The sequence below is a fragment of the Pinus tabuliformis genome, chromosome X (genome assembly GCF_031772625.1).
Source record: "Pinus tabuliformis cultivar Carrire ecotype Pingquan chromosome X, CPIR1, whole genome shotgun sequence".
NCBI classification, from domain to species: Eukaryota; Viridiplantae; Streptophyta; class Pinopsida; order Pinales; family Pinaceae; genus Pinus; species Pinus tabuliformis.
In genome coordinates, this window is record NC_142308.1 from 510,363,806 (window position 1) to 510,372,847 (window position 9,042).

The following is a 9,042-nucleotide window of genomic DNA, read 5'->3' on the forward strand; positions in this document are numbered from 1 at the left end:
TATGGAAATTCTGAAAAAATTTGTTTGGGATTTTTGTAAATTTAAGTGCGTGCTGAATCGATTTCCACCATCTATAATATAATTCAAATATTACATTTACAAAATTTTTTGAAATTTTTTAACCTAGATTGTTTGAAATTTTTTTACCATTTTTTTACCTAGATTCCGATCACTTTTGACTACCCAAACTATTCCTTCTTCCACCTTCATAAAAAACTCTATTATTATACTCCTACCACCCTTCGTCAACTACTTACGGCGAGATCACATATTTATTGCACCTTTGTGATTTTCATGATGTATATTGAATGAATGGTTACGTAATTGTTTGAAATTTTTTTACCATTTTTTTACCTAGATTCCGATCACTTTTGACTACCCAAACTATTCCTTCTTCCACCTTCATAAAAAACTCTATTATTATACTCCTACCACCCTTCGTCAACTACTTACGGCGAGATCACATATTTATTGCACCTTTGTGATTTTCATGATGTATATTGAATGAATGGTTACGTAAGTCATAACCCATTAACTCTTGGTTACATTGAAATGTGTGATGAGTTGGTAGTCCTACCAAATTTTTTTTTATTTTTAAGTATGGCTAGGGGTCGTTTTTTATAATGTTAACTAATTTTAGAAGTACACACGTTATAGATTCAAGGTACAGTCAGCCTGGGATGCACCGCCTGCACTGGTTTAGACCTGGGTCTAATCACCTATGGCAAGTGCAATATTATCTAATATTGTCTAGTTTGAATGAATGATTTAGCTATCCATTTGAAAGTGAAATGTTAACAAAAAGTTGTGGAATTATTATGATTTTCACCGTCCTAAATTAATTTATTAAAATCTGTGTTAAAACGAAATATATTATTATACATTCAAACCTAGGAAAGGGAATACCAAAGAGGAACAAGTTAAATTTGTTAAATTTGGTTAAATTTTTCATTATAGTTAAATTTTGGTAAATTTTGATTACATGTAAATGTATTGAATGCAAAATTAAAAATTCATTTAAACAAGTGTTGTAGGACAACTCAGTGCCTTCCACTCAAGTTAGAAATTATACTCTAGAAAAAATTGCATAAAACATTATAACTTGCATTGGTTAATGCTAAATTAATAGTGGTTAATAGACAAATTGAATCTTATATCCTTGCTTTGGCAAGAACAAGTAAATTGAGATGTTTATACATTTACAATTCCACTCCTACATAAATAATGGTGGGAACTAACTCGTGGTAAGTATATTTATTTAAATCTTATTCCTATAGTTTTTTTATGCAAAAGATTGTTAAAATTATGATGGGTTAAGTTATGCAGCCACAAAATGTCAAGGAATCATTGACCTATCAATCTACTTGTTGTAACAAAAGATTGTAGGGAGATTGCAATGAGCATATGTCTAATGGATTTGCCTGTCGTTAACAAGAAGGCTCTATGGGGGCTATTGCAACTAAAGTTGATAGGTAAAAACAAATATCATAGCCAATATTCTCCACAATTATTTCACATCCCATGTTGCAAAATACTTGTTTATATAAAATAGTAACATGTTCAAAAGCTCAATAATTAAATGATGTTTTATATCCATACAAAGATGAAAGTAATTTCACCAAGATTTTGTTTTTTATTAAGAATATTATATTTATTAAACTTATCAATTCTTTATTGCATCAATCCCTCATAAACATAAGGGGTTTTCTTACATGTGTACACTTTTAATTCTATGTATTATGTACATGTCATTGATGTCATTTAGAATTGAGTTTATATTAGTTGTTCAGAAGATTAATGAAGAATTCTTAGAGATCCTTGGTAAAGAAGAATTAGTAGCAAGCTACTCAAACCAATGGATATTGAAAATATGTAAGGATGGAAACTAAGCTATCAAAACTCTATGCTAATTAAACCAAGAAGGCAAGCGAACTCACAACTATGATTCCAAGTCGATCTAGATATTTAAGGTTTTTTATTCCTCAAGTTATGACTGACTTTGGCTATAAAGTTAGTATCATCCTGAATGAGACTTAGATAAATGGGGATAACTAACTTAGTTAAGTTAATAAACTTCTTAAAGTTGGTAGACTAAATATTTATAGAGCCCATTGGGCTATTTAAAGGCATAGAAACAAACATAATGGGAATATCGACATTGGTTTATTTTGAGGTCATCAACTTGGTCAAAAGAACTAAAGTATATTTAGGGTTAACCAGAAGGTCATTGAGAAGGAAAATGAAAGCAAAAATATTCCAAAAAAAGACAAGAAAAAATGAAAAAAAAAATAGTAGAATAATAATCATATCTATAAACCACAAGGAAAAAAATTCTTACTTAAAACCTTAATGAAGATGTTGACATTAAGAAACTATGTCCAGTAATCAAAGGAAAAGAACAATATCTGAAACCAAATGTTAGATGAGATTCACTGCACATGATCACCTTTGTCTCTAAGTGCAAATGTTCTCTCATAATTATGCACGTAATATGCATTCTCCTTAAATTCAAGGTTGGTTATTATAAAATTTGTGTTGGGATGTTGTTTTTTAGTTGCTCTAAATAGTTAGGGGTACCAAAATCTACTTTGCTTATGAGTAATTGGTGCTTGACTCTATTTCTTGAGGTATTCGAAATTCTTTTTGCCAAGCATTGGTTATTGTAGAGTGTTACTTCACGAGGGAATTGTTTTGAATTGTTTAAGCAACAAACATAAGTTCACTCTTATTTTTCCAAGATTTTATTGTTTCTTGTGGCTTCCATTTAATATATCGGGTTGTAGTCTTTGAAATTTAGTTCTTTCTTATGCAATTGAAAACTTGATTGTTAAAGCCTATAAATTAGTCTTGAGCCAATTTTCATGTTAAAGTGCAACCCAAATGCATATTTTATTCTTAATAGAACTTATCCTTCCAATTTAAACACAAATAATAATTATAGTTTATTTTCAATATCATTATTAGGATTTCTTCTATTTATAAATATTCTAAATTACAATATTTAAAAAAACTACAATTCCTAAAATGTAAAAAACATCTCTATTACTAAACAAGTCCAAAAAGCAAGACACGATAAATTAAAAAACATACTCCTATTATTTATATCAGTAAAATTTCATAATTAAAATTAAAATAAATGAATATCACACAAGTATAATAACTGAGTTGAATCTTCAATGACATTTATGCTATTCTTTAATGGTCACTGACTTGAATCTTCTAGCCCCTTCAGGCTTGAAGGTAGTCGAGATTACAACATGCGAATGGCAAGACACATTATAGAGTTAAAAGAATTGTCACTAATCTGTTGGGTAAAAACGAGATTCTTGAATCCATCAATGTAACAAGAGGATTTTTTTTGATGAGAAACCATATGAATAAAAAAATGGGATTAGAAGTGAAATCTAACCATATGGGGCTTCAATTAATGGACCTATAACATAGCACATGCATTCATGGCATACTAAAAAATACCCTTAATTTGTGTCAAAATACCCTTAATTTGTGTCAAAATACCCTTAATGACTACATATTGAAAAATACCTCTAAAAATCACTTTATTTAACCCCCTACCAATACAAACCTAATACGCCTTGTCAATTTAAAAAGCCCATACTTTCACTAGATATTGGAGGTATCCATGTTTTCATTAACATTTTTTATTATCCTTTATATTTATATCCATGTATATTCATTAACAATGGAAACCAGATTCTGCACCTAGAAAGAATAACCTAAATACTAGGTAACTAAAAACATGAAAGTCTGAATAAAAAAGAGGTAGATATAAGTTGGTTGATTTACAAATACATACTGTGAAAAAATTAAATGAAAAATACATAGATTTGAACTCTCAATTGCATCTATCTTCTACTGAATATTGAAAAATATACACTACAACAGTTCAAAATAAAACCTCGATAACCAACACAATGGGACACCTTTCATCTAGCTTATAAAATAGGAAGATGAGAGAAAGTACAATGAATACAAACACATGCAAAATCCTATTTGGTTGGACTTTTCAAATCATTGCCCTAGCATGATCACCTAGTGCACCATAGTTGCATGGTAAGAGTTCCAAGTAAGTATGTCTCCACCATAGTTGCATGGTAAGAGTTCCAAGTAAGTTTGTCTCCACCATAGTTGCATGGTAAGAGTTCCAAGTAAGTGTGTCTCCACCATAGTTGCATGGTAAGAGTTCCAAGTAAGTGTGTCTCCATCAAAAGATGATTTGCAGCATGCAATCATGTATCCCGTCTGATTTCTGTCCTCTACCTAAGATGGGAATTTCTCATGAATAAGTATTCTAATTAACTAAGGATATGTACGCTCTTACTAAGAATAGATCATGCATGCTAAAAATAACAAAAGGAAAGATCTAATAATAGAAAACTCTATCCAAAACTAAAATTGGTAAATTTGAAACAAAATCTAAACTAGAATCAATTGAAGATGTGACATGTGTTTCCTTAGCATGCATGCACCCTTTTCCAAATGACATTCTATTTCACTATCTCTTGTAGCATGCATGTTCTTTCTAACAATAAATAGTTTGTATCATTGTATCCTCAATTTCATTCAACTTATTAATCAATAATGTAAGGAAAGGGTGAAGGTGCCATATCTATTGTCTTCTCTATTTCCCATCATTAGGAGGATCACTATTTTAGTAAAGGTAAAAAATTTTAACACACATATTAGACATAGATCATAGAGGTATTAGTAATGTGATGCATGTTTTTTCTAGAGCAAGGCTACTTGGGAGCAAGAGTGGAAGTGGGAGGCGAGAGTAGAAGTGGGAAGTGAGAGTGGAAGCAGGAGCAAGGAGTGACATTTTAAAAAGACTCTAGGTTGGGAGCTATTTTGGGAGTGAATTTTATATAATATATATTTTTATATATTTTGATGCATATATGTCAACAAAAGCTTGTAGAATGATGAATTTGTGATAAAAAAACATAAAAACATCGATTAAACCATATAATATCATTCATCGAGTAGTTATAATTTTCATCAACCACAGGTCCACAAATTACAAGTTGTTATTTATATAGCATGTAAGGGTGCAGATAACCAAAATAACATTGAGTGCAATCCATATCTCAACCAAAAATACATTGACAAATAGGCTCCGGATGGCCTCTATCATCCAAAAAAATTATGCTACAGAAAATACCTACATATCATCAAAATCATTGCCTATCTTGGGATATTTGCCATTAATATCACCCTCTAAGCATTAACATAAAATAGAATGCATGTCATATGGTATTTCTTTGTCAGTGAAGCCCTCGTGGAGCTAGCTATATGAAAAAAAATTGATCATTTGCTATAGAGAAATCGTCAATTAGTTTGAAGATCCTTTTTTAGATAATCAATAAATGAGTGAATTATTAGTGCAAAATTTCTTTAGTGTAGGGATACTACCAAGAATTCCTCAATACTCTCTATCCATTTATTTATATCAGTTACAATATAAGACTTAATTGTAGATAAAATGTGTATCGATCTGTATATGCGATTAGGTATGTCTAGTGTAGTTACAATTTCCTTCAGTTCATGGATAACCAAAGGGGTCATGAATATAGGAGTTGGATTGAGAGCTTCTTCAAGCTCATTTGTTCTTTTTTTCTCAGTCTTAGATTCTCTACCTTAGGTTCCATAACTGATTGTGCTAGTTCTTCACTAGTATTTTGGTATAGCTTTAGGGGCCTAGTACACGTAGAGGCTCAAACTCTGGTTTCCACTGTGCTGCAAGCTCTCCTGTAGGCAACGGAACGTACTCCATGTACACTTCGGCTCTCATGAGTGGAAACAGGTAGGTGCTGGATAAATCATGGTCAATGAGCCTGGCCTGCTCCACTTTAATCAAGTCATAAGGGTTGGATTTTTGAATCGGGGATAGTATCTTGTATCATGTGTATCGGGTCCACAAAGGTCACATCATATTGACTTGTGTTGGCACACTAAATATATAGTTGTCGACTACTCTAGAAATGTTAATACCATTCTTGACTATTTAATAATCCTTTTATCTTAAACCTTACCCTTTCAACCCTCATCTTATTATTACTCCTATCATAGTGTGCATATTTCATATTTATAGAATGGCTAACAATAATGACCAGTCCTTTTGTAATGTCTTCAATTATTTTTTAGGTTTTAGCTATATGAGATAAAACCTAGTCAAGTAACATGTTGCTATAAACTTCCATGTTTAATGCCTCTTCTACATGTTGAGCATCCTTGAAAAATTTACTCTTCAATGAATCAATAGTGCCTGACATTTCTAAGATCACATGGGGAGGTGGAAACTCTCCTCCATCTGAGGGCCTACCATAACTCATTCTTCTAGTCACATTATTATGTCTCTTCCCATGATTTGAATAAAAACTCAAGTGAGCATAAGTTGTTGAAGCTAAAGAGGAATTTGTAGCCTTTTTGTATCTTTCTCTATTTTTTCCTCTTAAAGTAATGTTGGTTTGTTTAATCATTTATTCAATAGGGGTAGGTATTTCCTTTGCTCTTCATGGGTATATGTGACATTATCATAGGGGTTTTTGCACAATTGATGTTAAGTAATGACATGAAGTGTATGTGAATATATTGTGCATAGTTTCATGTTCCATGAGAGGTGAGCATGTGCGAAAGTATGATGTGTAGTCGTGGGTGTCTGATGGGGATGGATACAAACGATTGATGTGTTGAAGTAATGTGTGTGGAGGGGAAATGTGTGAAGAGCAGACGTCCTGAGAGGGAATGTGTGCACAATTTAGTTACACATCATTAAATTGACTAGGCATTGGATATAGAAAAAGGAGTGCGAAGAAAATCGATGTGGAAATTATTAAAATGATTTCTTTCAATACATATGACTAAACAATTTTTTGGGTAAAAAATAGTGTAATATTGGATGATGATTATATATAGTTGTATTTTTTTGGATTATGATTATTAGGATGAATAAAGGTTAGGATGATTATAGATAGATAACTATAATAATTATTCTTATATCTATTTTTTAATTTTAGAAATAGGATGGAAGGTGTCCATCTTGTATTCCTTTGATACCAACATTATCCAAGATATTTTCTTCAGTTTATGTTAGTAGAATTGCATGAAAGAGCATGTAAAAACGATATTTTCATACACTTAAGAAGAAGCAACATAAAGGAGACCATAAATAAAATGAATACAAAAGTTTGATAACAAATTTCATCCAATGTGGACTATGTCTCTAGGCCATGCTTCAATAATGAAGGAGGTCGCTTCATTCATCTCATCGAAAGAAAGGCACATACATGTAAAAATACATCATTATACCTCCATTTATAGGAGTGACCTGAAATTTGATTGCTCAAGAGACAAAAATCACAACACTAGTAGGTCCATCTCATCTTCTCGAGAATTTTGATTGTAAACATGACCTGCTTCTAAAAAATGCATTGTTGTCTCGAATTTTGTGCCAAGTAATTAATGAAATATGTCATTTTTTATCATGACCCGTGAGTTACACTACTCAAATGCAAAAACATACCACACCATTTAAATCCTTGTGAAATTCTGAGTAAAATAAGTATAAACTCAACTATATTCCACCATCGTCATCCCTAGATCCCCCAAGTAATCTTCAAGTTTACTTTGCAAATTTTGAGTAGAATATTCTAGGGAATATTTTGTTCGAATATACCCCTTGGAACCCTGCCCTCAGTGTTCCACATGCAAGGTTCCATGACCTGGTCTTGGTTTTGACCCTTCCTCTGATGATCCAGAATGGATCCTAAAACTCTTTAAGTCTTCATATACTTAAACACTATCGCAAAGGAAAAACCTTCAAAAATGGTGGAAAACACTATCGCACGGGAAAAACATGAGGAAATGGCAAAAACAAAGCTAACCAGAGGCTAAAGCAACATTTCACAAGAGCCATCAGATTTGGCTGATCAACGATCCACACCTAATAAGCATATCGCAGTCGGAGGTGGCAAGCAAAGTCAATCAGAGGTGGCCTTATGGAAATCATGATAGAGATTAACGTGATTAAATGAGGGTCGTTGATCAAGCGCGCAGATCAATGGTCCAGATCTACTCGCAATATCGCATCGCTAATGCGCACACAGAACGACTTAACCTACGGTTCAAAGGATTGGCAATATGTGACTTTGATATATCACATCGCAATATCGCATCACAACTATGTAAGGGGTGATGCCAAAGGCCAGTAACCATGCGATACGCCGATGAACCGATAGCCAATAAGGCTGATCGGAGCAATCGACAATCGGGGGTGAAGAAGGATATGCGACATGCAATATAGTTGGACCAGGAAGGGTTTATGGATGCGATATGATAAATTTTGAGATCCGATATGAAGCCATTTGTCGGGTTTTCCTATGTATTTGGGGTTTTTCCATTATAAACCTAAATACAAAGAAACATGTGGTCTGCAACTTGCAATAGCGATATAAAGGTGGACCAAATGGAGTTTTAGGGCGAATTCGATAATATTTGAAGTCTGATAAGAGGCATTTTGGCAGATTTTTCAGCGTTTTTTGTGTATTTCTCTATGTAAACATAGAAACAACTTTTTTGGGATTTCAAACGTGCCAATGGTCCCTTCCATTTAAAAATAGGTGGCCACCATACCTAAAGGCATTTCACCATGATTGTTTAACACTCAGAGGGGATTTGAACAGACAGAGGTTGGGAGCTAGAGAGCCCAAAAGGGAAAACGAACAGACAAGCACCGATAGACTTAAAAGCCACTCAGTACCAGAGACGGGGTAGGCAATGCTGAGACAGAGGGAAAACAAAAGGCAGAGAGTGAGAGGGAGAGTATGTCTACTCAAAAAGACTTGTGGGATTCAAGTAAAACCCTGTTGTTGTTCCTGTTGTGTTGAGACTCGATTTGAGCTCACACTTGTAAAAACTTTGCTCTTGAAGACATAATAGAGAGGTCACTACTGAAAGCTGGACCAAGAGACATAGCCCAAGAGTTTTGGTTGAACTCCTTGATTATTTTCTCTGTTGATGTGTGTG